This window comes from Petaurus breviceps, unplaced genomic scaffold, assembly GCF_028583685.1.
Source record: "Petaurus breviceps papuanus isolate PSGF00001 unplaced genomic scaffold, PetGlider_PUasm1.0 173, whole genome shotgun sequence".
Lineage (NCBI taxonomy): Eukaryota > Metazoa > Chordata > Mammalia > Diprotodontia > Petauridae > Petaurus > Petaurus breviceps.
The window spans coordinates 1,626,757-1,638,485 of record NW_027185759.1 but is presented as its reverse complement, the minus strand read 5'-3'; positions in this window follow the sequence as shown (position 1 = coordinate 1,638,485).

Genomic DNA, 11,729 nt, shown 5'->3' with positions numbered 1-11,729 from the left:
ATGAGAGTGATTTCAGAAAAATGGAGATTCTAGAGAAATCACTGTAGAAAGAGCACCCGGCCCTTCCCCCCACCCCTGCACATGCGGGCATCTCCTGGAAACGGATACAGAACAATCCAGATGCCCCTGAGGTGGGAGCCCAAACCAGCTGATGCAAGAACCCTATACCCTTCTCCAGATCTGTTGTTGTGCCGTTGTATCTGACTTTGTGACCCCATTTGGGGTTTTCTTGGCAGAGATACTGGAGTGGTTTGCCTTTCCTTCTCCAGCTCACTTTACAGATGCAGAAACTGAGGCAAACAGTTATGTTTAAGTGGCTTGCCCAGGGTCACCCATCTAGTAAATCTGAGGCTGGATTTGAACTCAGGTCTTCCTGACTCCAGGCCAAGTACTACATCCGCTGTGCCATCTAGCTGCTCTTCTCCAGATAATCCTGACCAAAGGCCAAGCTTCTCAGCGAGCTTGGCTGTGGGCCAGAGTAAATTTTTCAGGCCTGACCCTGAAGAGCCCCGTACCATGGGCAGCCTCATCTCAGCCAGCCTGTCCTTGAAGCAGCAGCTGGGACCAGAGTGTAGTAGGTTGAGCCAGGAGGTGGGAAGGAATCTCTGATACAGTTGCCAGGCAACCCTTACCCCCACCCCAGCTCTGCCTGAAGAAAACCTTCATTAGGGATGAGCTCTGGCATTCAGAACAACAGAATCTGCCATTTCTGGTGTTGTGGGCACTTCCATCCCTACTGGATGGCAACTTGGGTGGAGGAGGCCCAAGGGACTTTGGTACAGCTGGTGCTTAGACAGGGGTTTCTGAAGGCCACCAGGGAGAACTCCCCTCATTCTCTAGCCTCTTGCCTTCCCCAGTCCCAGGCCTAAGCAAACACACCTCCCCCCCCCCCAGTGACAGTGGAGCAGGACCCTGGCCAGATCCACACCCCCTCCCAACCCAACTGCTCCCAAATCACATGCCACAGGTCAGCAGAGTGAGTCAAGCCCAGATGCTAGCTTGGGTCAGAGTTTTCTGTGACAGGGCTTGGGTCGTTAGCATTTCCTAGCTGAGGGGGTCTGGAGAAGTCAGTCAGGTAATTAATGCTAATTAATCTTATTCTGCAGCCCATCCTTTCCCCCATCTCTCCGTTTAGCTCACAAGGCAGTCTCTAAGGATTGGCCAAGTGAAAGGATCATGCCAAGCCCTTGGGGTGCTTGTTGGCTAACCTGGGACCCTTGCCTCTGTTTCCATATAGACACCAGAGCAGCTTGAGCCAGGGCCTCCCCAGGGGATAACTCTCCTCTCCTTCCATCTTCTTGTCAAAACTTAGGGGCGCTTCGGTCGACAAGGAGAACCTGATGGATAGTTTTGTTTTTCTGGCCAAGATTGCTGGAGGCAGCTGTGTCCCGTAAAGTAACTTGTTGTTCAGTCGGGTCTGACTCTCCATGACCCCATTTGGGGTTTTCTTGGCAGAGATGCTGGCCTGGTTTGCTATTTCCTTCTCCAGCTCATTTTACAGATGGGGAAACTGAGGCAGAGTTAAGCGGCTTGCCCTGGGTCACACAGCTTCTAAGTGTCTGAGGTCACATTTGAACTGGAATGAGTCTTGCTGATTCTAAGCCCAGTGCTCTGTGCACTATGGCACCACCTACCTTCCTCACAAAGCAATGAACATCCTTTAATTGCCAGAGAAGGGGGTGATCATCCATACCTGAAGCCTAGCCCACCAGCTGCAGACTCCCATCTCCCAATGAGGAAGGAATAGGGAGCTTAATGGCTCATTAAAATGGTCACCAATCAGGGTTGTCTTACCTTGGCCAGAAAGATCCAAATGATGTCCTGTCAGGCCGATCAGAAGGAAGACGCACCTAGGCTTAAAAGATCCCGTGGGCTTCCCACTCAGGGTCTTTCATCATTTTGAGAGGCCATTGACCCAATTTATTGGTTATTGCTAACGTAACTAATACACTGATCATGCTCAGGTCCCTGGCTTTTTGGCTGTGATGGCCAGTGTGACCCACTTTACTAACAATTTACACATCACTGTTAATAAACTGTTATTTTGCCCTGAAGAAAACTGTCTCAGCCTACCTTTGTTAGTTTTGCTTGCCTTCTGACTGAAGGTTTTTTTTTTATTTTAAAGAATAGGGGAGTCCACTACATGATTGAAGGCAACAGAAAAGGAACCAATAGCTAGGGAGATGCTGAAGGATTGAAGGGGCAATCTGCTAGAGATGGAAGGGGATGGGGTCAGAGGAAGATGGAGGGGTGGCCTTGGCAGGAGAAGGGATGTTTCAGACTAGGGGTAAGGAGGGGACTATAGGAGACAATGTCAAGGGATTTCGAGATGAAGGGGAGGAGAGTGCATGGTGAACTGCTTCCATGTTCTCAGTAAGAGGAGAGAAGAGGGAGTAAGAGGTGTGGAAGACATCAGGAGAAAACAGAGGGTTTGGGACTTTCTGTGGGGCGCAAGATGGGGATAGGGAACGTGAAAAGAGGCACCTTGCTGGATTTATAATGTACTTGGCCAGTACAATTGTGAGACTTCCAGATGTAAACAGGAGAGGAGGCACAAGTTGGGAATAACCCAAGGCTGACCTGGGGTGAGGGACTGAGACAGAAAAGGCAGGTTGGAGCCTGAGAAGTACAAAAGGGCGTTGGAACTGGAGGGCTTGAGGAGGGTGAATAAAGAGTGAGGAAGGTGCAGCACCAGAGAGTCCAAAGAGAGGATGTGGTCAGATAAGTGCTGTCAGGGCTCTGATTAAGGAAGCAGACATGTATCAGTGATGGCGAGGTCCAGCATGGGACTCTCCTTGTCCGTGGCTGAGCTACAGCAAAGGAGATGGTCCTGAGATTGAGAGAGGGCAGGGATCGGGAGTTTAGGGGGCTCGAGAGCATCCATGTGGATCCTAAAGTCTCCTAGGGAGGGTAGGAGATGGGGAGCCATAGGCTGACTTTGAGAAAGGAGGAGGATGAGCAGTGCACCTCAGCCACCATAACTGGGACCAGGGGAAAGGCAGTGTGGAAGTGGCAATGTTCTAACTCCCCCTCCAGGATCACTGTGGAAGTACCTTTGCTGCTGAGGACGGTCAGGGATGGAGGGCTGTCAGTCCTCCATGAGGGCTCAGTGCATAGAGGGAGTGTCAGAGAAAGAGGTCAGGAACAAGAGGGCTTGTTCATCATGGGGCAGGGCTGTGACTGAGGGCCTTCCGAGACCACACATGTCAGGAGCCCCTTCTTGGTGCTCCAAATCCATGAGGCTCCTTGGATGGGGACACATTCAAAGGGTAGAGACGAGAACGATCACTTTTTAGACAGATTAGTCCTTGACACTGGAGACAGAGGTATTGCAGGCACCTCTGAGAGAGAGGCATAATGAGGGTGGGAAGGGGACAAGGGAAGGGAGATGGGGCCCGATTTCCAGATCCATAATGCTTGCCCCCCATTCTGCCCTTCAGTCCACTGCAGCCTTTGGTGGAGACCTTGCCTCCTCTGCTCTGACGCAGGGGATCCCCAAAACCTTCCTTGGGCTCCTCAGTCTTCTGCTCCCGTCCCCTTCTCCCTCCAGTCCTGATCTCCATTGCTTACCACTATGCCTGACACACAGTAGGTGCTTAATAACTTTGATTAACTTTAAGCCTTGAAGTTCCAGAGCAATTGGAATGGCCTGGGACATGGGGAGAACCCACACAATCATTGCCACCTCATCTAAAATTATTCTTGTCCAAGTCCTCCTGGAAAGCCCTACAGAACATCCCTTCAGCACATCAGTTGTCTTCTGGGCCTTTTATATTCTGTGGGTATTAGACCATCCCTCAATCAAAGAACTGATGAGACACCCACTGTATATGCTGGGAGTACAAGGCAAGAATTTAAGCAATCCCTGCATGCCTGGAAGTAATGCCGGAATGGTGAATCCCACGAGGCCCTGACGTCACAGCCTCCTCCTGCTGACCTTTGGGACTTCTGTAAGATGCAGTATCTGCAGGAAAGCATGAGTGTCCAAAAGGACGTGGATCTGGGTGTCCTTGGAAGTGCTTCCCCAATCCACTCTCCCTCCCCTCAGGACCTCACTCCCGCCCCTTTCTTATCCCCTTCCCTTTCCACTTCCTGTAGGGTAAGGTGGGTTTCTATATCTAACGGCAAGATTCCACTGAGAGCAAGGTTCAAGGATCCACCAGCCCCTCTTCTTCCCCACTCTAAAAGCTCTTTGGTATCTTTTAGGTGAGATAACATACCCCATCCTACCTCTCCCAGGGCATTCCCTTTTCACACCTTTATTTTTTTAAGATAATCATCCTAGCATATTCAACCCACACCTGTGCCCTCTATGTGGACTGCTCCTACCTGCCTTAATAAAGATAAGCTTACTAGCAGTTACAAGTATCACGTAGGAGTGTAAACAGTTTTTAACTTATTGAATCCCTTATGATTGGCCTTTCCTTGTAGAGTCTTGTATTTGAAAGTCAAATGTCTATTCAGCTCTTGTCTTTTCATCAGGAAGGCTTCAAAGGCCTCTTTCATTAAATATCCATTTTCCCATTGAAGGATTATACTCAATTTTGCCAGGTACTGATTCTCAGTCATAATCCTAGCTCCTTTGCCTTCTGCAATATCATATTCCAAGCCCTGAAGTTGCTAAATCTTATTTTATCTTGACTGTGGCTTGTGTAAATTGTTTCTTTCTGGCTGCTTGAATTATTTTCTCCTTAACCTGGGAGCTCTGGAATCTGGCTATAAAATTCCTGGAGTTTTCATTTTGGGATATCTTTCAGGAGGTGATCAGTGGATTCTTTCAATTTCTATTTTACCCTCTGGTTCAATAATATAAGGTCAGTTTTCCTTGGTGATCTCTGATAATGATGTGTAGGCTACTTTTTCATCACGGCTTTCAAGTAGAATAATTTTTAAACTATCTCTCCTCTGTTTTCTAGGTCAGTTGTTTTCAGTAGGATATTGCAAATTTCCTTCTATTTTTTTTTTCATTCTATTGGCTTTTTTTCTTGATGTCTCCTGGAGTCAACAGTTTCCACTTGCCCGGTCCTAATTTTTTTTTCATTTCTCAAATGCTTTATTAACTTCTGATTTACATCATTCATTTCCACCAGATTTTGAGTTACAAATTTTCTCCCCATTTTTCCCCTACCCACCGCCCCAAAATAGCAGTCCCACAGGATATCCCCTCCTCCAATCTGCTCTCTCCCATATCTTCTCACATACCCCCTTCAACTTTTCCAGTAGGGTATGGTGAATCTCTAAGCCCAAGTGCCTGCATATCTTATTTCCCAATTACATGTAAAATAGTATTAATAATAGTACATATTATATATGTGTATATATATATTTTTTTTTAAACATTTGATTTTAAAACTTTGAATTCCAGATTCATTCCCTTCATCCCTTGTCAGCCACCCTTACTGGGAAGATAAGAAGTTCAGTATAGGTTGTACATGTGTAGCTAATGCAAAACATTAACACAGTAGATATATTGTAAAAGACTGACTATATTTCCCTCCCTCCTATCCCACCTCCCACTTGTTCTATTCTCTACTTTGATCCTGTCCCTTTTCAAAAGTGGGTGCTTCCAACTTCCCTCCCCCTAGCCTGCCCTCCCTTCCATTATCTCCCCTCATCCCCTTCCCCCTACTCTCCTGTAGGGTGAGAAACCCTATTTAGTGTGTATGTCATTCCTTCCCTGAGCCAAATTCAAGAGAATAAGGTGGACCCCTTCCCTGTTGCTTCCCCTCCACTGTAACCACTTCCCCTGCCTCTCCTATGAGGTAGTTGACCCCATCCTGTCTCTCCCCTTCTCCTCTCATTACATTCCTCTCACCTCTTCAGTGTCCCTTCCTGTTAACTTGGTCCCGTGCCCTCCATCTATGCACACCTGTAAGCATATATACACACATTCACACATGTATTCATAGGCCCGTATACCCTCCCATATAGACATATATTCTATTCCCTTCAACTATTTTCATACTGACAAAACTTTCATCAGTTACAATGATCATTTTTTCACGTAGGAATGTTAATAGTTCAACTTTGATAAGTTCCTTATGATTTCTTTTCCCTGTTTACCTTCTCAAGCTTCTCTTGCTCCTTGTATCTGAATGTCACATTTTCTATTCAACTCTGTTTTTTTCATTAAGAATGCTTGAAAGTCCTCTATTCCACTGAATGACCATATTTTCCCCTGAAACATGATACTCAGTTTTGCTGGGTAGGTGATTCTTGGTTTTAATCCCAGCTCCCTTGACCTCCGGAATATCATATTCCAAGCCCTTCGATCCCTCAGTGTAGAAGCTGAGTTATCCTGATTGTGTTTCCACAATATTTAAATTGTTTCTTCCTGGCTGCTTGTAATATTCTCTCCTTGATCTGGGAATTCCGGGACCTGGCTATAATATTCCTAGGAGTTTTCTTTTTGGGATCTTTTTCAGGAGGTGATCGGTGGATTCTTTCAACCTCTATTTTATCCTCTGGTTTTAAAACATCAGGGCAGTTTTCCTTGAGAATTTCTTGGAGGATGATTTCTAGGTTCTTTCTTTGATCATGGCTTTCAGGTAGTCCAATAATTTTTAAATTATCTCCAGGTCAGTCGTTTTTCCAATGAGATATTTCATATTGCCTTCTATTCTTTCATTTGTTTGGATCTGTTTAACAGCATCTTGATGTCTTATAAAGTCATTAGCTTCCATTTGCTCCAATCTAATTCTGAAGGAATGATTCTCCTCAGTGAGCTTTTGAGACTCTTTTTCCATCTGTCAAATTCAGCTTTTTAAGGCATTCTTCTCCTCATTGCCTTTTTGAGCCTCTTTTGCCATTTGAGTTATTCTATTTTTAAGGTATTATTTTCCTCAGTCAGGCTGTTGACTCTCATTTCCTAATTTTCTTGCATCGTTCTCATTTCTCTTCCCAACTTTTCCTCCACTTCTCTTATCTGTTTCTTATAAGGTCCTCTATGGCCTGTAACCAGTTCATATTTTCCTTTGAAGCTTTTTGTGCAGGAGTTCTGACTTCACTGTCTTACTCTTGTTCCATGCTTTGATCCTTTTTGTCCCCAAAATAGGAGTCTAATGTTGGATTGCTTTGCATGGTTGGCTTCCTTTGCCTGGTCATGTTGCCACTCAAATTACTTGACTTTTGGGCTTTTGCCACAGTAGGACTCTGCTCCCAGACAGGGGAGCTTCATAACAAACGCTGGGGTTTTCTCAGCTGCCGGAGGTAATTAGATGGGTGCCCTCTCTGAAGCCTCCACATGCTCTGGCAAGCTGGACACACCCTAGGACCTCCTCCCTAGACCACAATCCAGATCCAAGCAGGTTAAAGCAAGAGTGATTACTCCTCAGACTGGTCGCTTGGTCCCACTACAGTCTGCAGGCCAGGAGCTGAAGCTGCCACATGGCAGTGGCTGGGCTGCACCCCTCAGCGGCTTCTTACCCTTGGGGCAAAAGCCTGTGCACTCCCAACTACTGGGTCCAAAGTCCACACTGCACTGACCTCTCACTTTGTCCTTAGCATCTATGTGTTGATAATTCTGGACCCCCACAGCTTCTGGTGATCTGGAGTCCCTCCGGCTGGTGATTGGTCAGGCCCGCCCTGGGGTTAAAACCTCGGTGTGGAGCTGGGCTAGTCTCCCAGAATGCTGAGCTGGTCGATTCCTGTTGGCCTGCTGGGCTGTCCTCAGTGGGAGGTAAGCTTCTCTGTGTCATTTTGTGGGTTCTGCAGCTCCAAAGTTTGTTCAGAGTCCCCTTTTACATGGATTGGATGTGGTGAGAGCCGGAGCCGCACAGAGGTCCTGTTTCTACTCCACCCCACCCCCCAGGCTCTCCCAGTCCTAATTTTTAATGAATTATTTTCTTCAGTGAATTTTTGTACCTCTTTTCTATTTGGCCAATTCTGATTTTTAAGGGGTTTTTCTCTTTACTGGATTTGTGTGCCTCTTTTACCATGTGGCCTCTTCTGGCTGTTTAAGGTGCTATACTCTCTTCGGTATTTTTATGTGTGTGTGTCTCTTTTACCAAACTGTTGACTCTGTTTTCTTGATTTTCTTGCATCACTCTCATTTCTTTTTTAATTTTTAACTTCTTTTTGAGCTCTTCCAGAGCCAATTCACATTTTACTTTGGGGTTTTGGATGCAGCAGTTTTGATTTTATTGTCTTCTTCTGAGTTTGTGTTTTGATCTTCCTATCACCACAGTCACTTTCTATGGTCCAGATATTTTGTGGTTGGTTGCTCATTTTTCCAGTCTATTTCTTGATTTTTAGTTGTATATTAAAGTTGGGTTCTGCCCCCAAGGTGCAGGGGGCATTGTCCCAAGTTTCAAGTTTTTTGCGTTGTTTTCAGACCTAGTTTTGGGGTCTGAAAGCGTTCCATTCTTCCAAGGTGGTATGATCTAAGGAGAGGTGTGTTTGCTACTCTACTGGCCTGTGACCAACCACAAGCACTTTTTTCTGCTCTAGAACTGTGACTGGGGTCCATCCAGGTGTGGAGTAATGAGATCCTGCACCAGGGTTGGGGAAGTATCAGAGGAAAGAAGGGCAGTGAGATATATTGCAAAAGTTAAATAACAAAAGATATTGCAGAGGTGACTTTGATAGGCCTTGGCACCATATTGGATCTGAGGGGTGACAGAAAGTGAGGAGTCCAGAATGATGCTTAGGTTGGGCACCTGAGAATCTGGGAGAAGGGTGTCACCCTTTACAGTTGTAGGGAAGGTAAGAGCAGGGAGGGTTTGGGTGAAAGAAGATACAGATTGGCCAGTGATGCTATCATCACAGGCATATTTTACATCTGTTGACATAATCATATGATTTTTGTTGTTTTTGTTATTGATTCGGTCAGTTTGTGCTTATAGTTTTCCTAGCATTGAACCAGCCCTGCAGTCCTGGTATAAATCCAACCTTGCCATAATGTATTATATTTGTGATATATTGTACAAAAATCTCTTTTCTGGTTTCATTTGAAATATTTATATCCACATGCGCTAGGGAAATTGGTCTATAGTTTCTGTTTTTGCTCTCCCTGATTTACGTATCAAGACAAAAACTGTGCCATATAATAAGGCACTTGGCTGGATTTCATTAAGTGTCCATCCCCCTGCCCCCGCATTGTTGTGCTGTTGAGTTTATTGTTGGTTGTAATCCTTGCTCCTTTGCCTTACAGACTATCGTGGTCCAAGCCTTCCACCCCTTTATAATGGTCACTGTCCATGGAATTCAAATTCTGTCTTTCTGGCCACTAGCAATGTTGTCTCCTTGACTTGGAAGTTCTGAACTTTAACTTTTCTGGGAGTTTTTCTTTGGGGATCTCTTTCCAGAGGTGATCTGTGGATTCTTTCCATTTCAACTTTGTCCTTTGATTCCAAGATATCTTAGCAATTTTTCTTTAAATATGATTTCTAGACTTTTTATCTTGGCTTTTAAAGTTCAATAATTCCCAAATTATCTCTCCTCTACTATCTAGGTAAGTTTTCTGATGAGATTTCCATGGTTTTTCTTTTTCATTCTTATGATTCTGCTTTGTTTCATGATATCCCACAGAGTCATTAGCTTCCACTTGCCCAATTCTAAATTTTAAGGAGTTACTTTCTCCAGTTAGATTTTATACCTTTTATCATTAGGCCAGCTCAGACTTTTAGGAATTTAAGGGGAAAGCTTTGTCCCTCTTTGACCAAGCTACCGTGTTTCCCCGATAAGACACTGTCTTATTAATTTTTTTGGACAGAAAAACACCAGAGGGCTTATTTTCAGGGGAGGGCTTATTTTAATGAACATTGACAGCAATTTTAATAAACAGGTAAATGTGAACAAAAAAAATGTACCTTTTTTCAATAAGCAAATCACTGGGGAAGAACAGGATAACGCGCTCACTGCTGCAGCTCTGATTGGATGCAGCTCGGAGCGCAGTGTGCGTTTCACCCGGGGGAGGGGGGACAGTGTATGCAGAGGGTACCGTAATGTAGCATGTAGCGCAGGGGATCACCTTCACTACAGTAGCAATCTCAATAGGGCTTATTTTCGGGGGAGGGCTTATTTTTGGGATAGGTCTTATTATCGGGGAAACACAGTATTCTTTTTCATAATTTTCTTGCATTACTTCTTTTCCCATTTTCCCTTCTACCACTCTTACTTGTTTAAAAAAAGTCTTTCTTTTGCTCTTCTAAGAATTCTTGCTGGGCTCGTGTCCAATCTGCATTTTATTTTTCTTTGAGGCTTTGCTTTTAACTCTTCACATTGATGTCTTCTCCTGAGTTTGCCTTGGGCTTCCCTGTCAACATATTAGCTTTTTATGAGGATTTTTTGTCATTTGCTCCTTTTTTCCAGTCTATTTTTTTTTTTAAGCAATCGGGGTTAAGTAACTTACTCAAGGTTACACAGCCAGTTATTTCTGGGTGTGGTGCCGAGTTCCAGTCTATTTCTTAACATTAAACTTTATGTTAGAGTTGGCCTCTGTTTATTTCTAGGCATTGGGGGTTATCTGAACTTTTGTCTTTTATTTATTTTTGGGGGGCTGCTTTCACAGCTAGGTCTAGAGGCCTCAAAGTTTTTGGTACTTCCAAGGCGGTGTGATCCAGGAAGAATTCTGCTCACTCACCTGGTTTTTCACTCTGGTGCTTACCAAGGAGGGATCCTGCTCCCACACAACCATAATCATTCTTTGCCCGGGAAGCCCAGTACGGCAGTGGGAGGCAGGGCTGCCAAAGGGCAACAGATCTCATGTCTATTGCTGATCCATGGGCCCCCTGGAATCTTTTTGGACAATTATTCAGTGCACCGCCAGTGCTGTTGTTGCTGCTTGCGCCAGCTCTAAGGCCCATGGCTGATAGCACTCCCAGCCAGTCCTACCCCAGTGTCTACAGACCTCTCTGTCCCCAGAAGCTTCCTCGGGCTGGAAAAATGACTCACTTTGACTTTTTGTTACTTTTCCTGCTAAGATGATTTTCCCCCACACTTTCTAAAGCTCTCTAGCAGGGTCTGCTGGGAGATCTCAGCAAAAATTCAATTTGCCATTTTAGCCCCACTGAACCCTTGTGTTTGCACAAAGAAACACTCAAGGCTAACAAGGCACCCAGGGGCACAAAGGAACAAAGTCTAGGCCAGAGGGGGTCAGGAAAAAGGATACTTGATCTTAGGCCCTGGAAATGATAGAACAGATGTGAGTTTCAGTCCTTGAGTTGGAGTTGCTGGGTATCATTTGTGTTGCCTAGAAGATGAGGAAGAGGATGAGGAAGAAAAGGAGATTCAGTGAGAACAGATGTGGGCCCACATCAGAACCTTAGGCAACAACCACAGAAAAAAGGCTAAGGGGCGGCTAGGTGGCGCAGCGAATAGAGCACCAGCCCTGAAATCTGGAGGACCTGAGTTCAAATCCAGCCTCAGACACTTAACACAAAAAAACTAGCCATGTGACCTTGGGCAAGTCACTTAGACCCAACTGCCCTACCTTCCCCCCTCCAAAGAGCAAAAAAAAAAAAAGAAAGAAAACAGGTATGATATGGTAGATGAGTTAGTGAAGATGACTAGAAGGGCAGTGTCACACACACAGTATCCAGGAAGAAGTGGTCAGTAGTGTGAAGAAGAAAATAGACTGAGAAAAGGCCATCAGATTTGGTACCTAAGAGATCTCTGGGCCTCTACCAACATCAAAGGAAAGACTCAATACGATGGGACTGACCCTAGAGCTGGACCTGCCCAGTCCTCTTCTCTCCCCTCAAATGAGCAGATACTCTTGACCAGGGGCA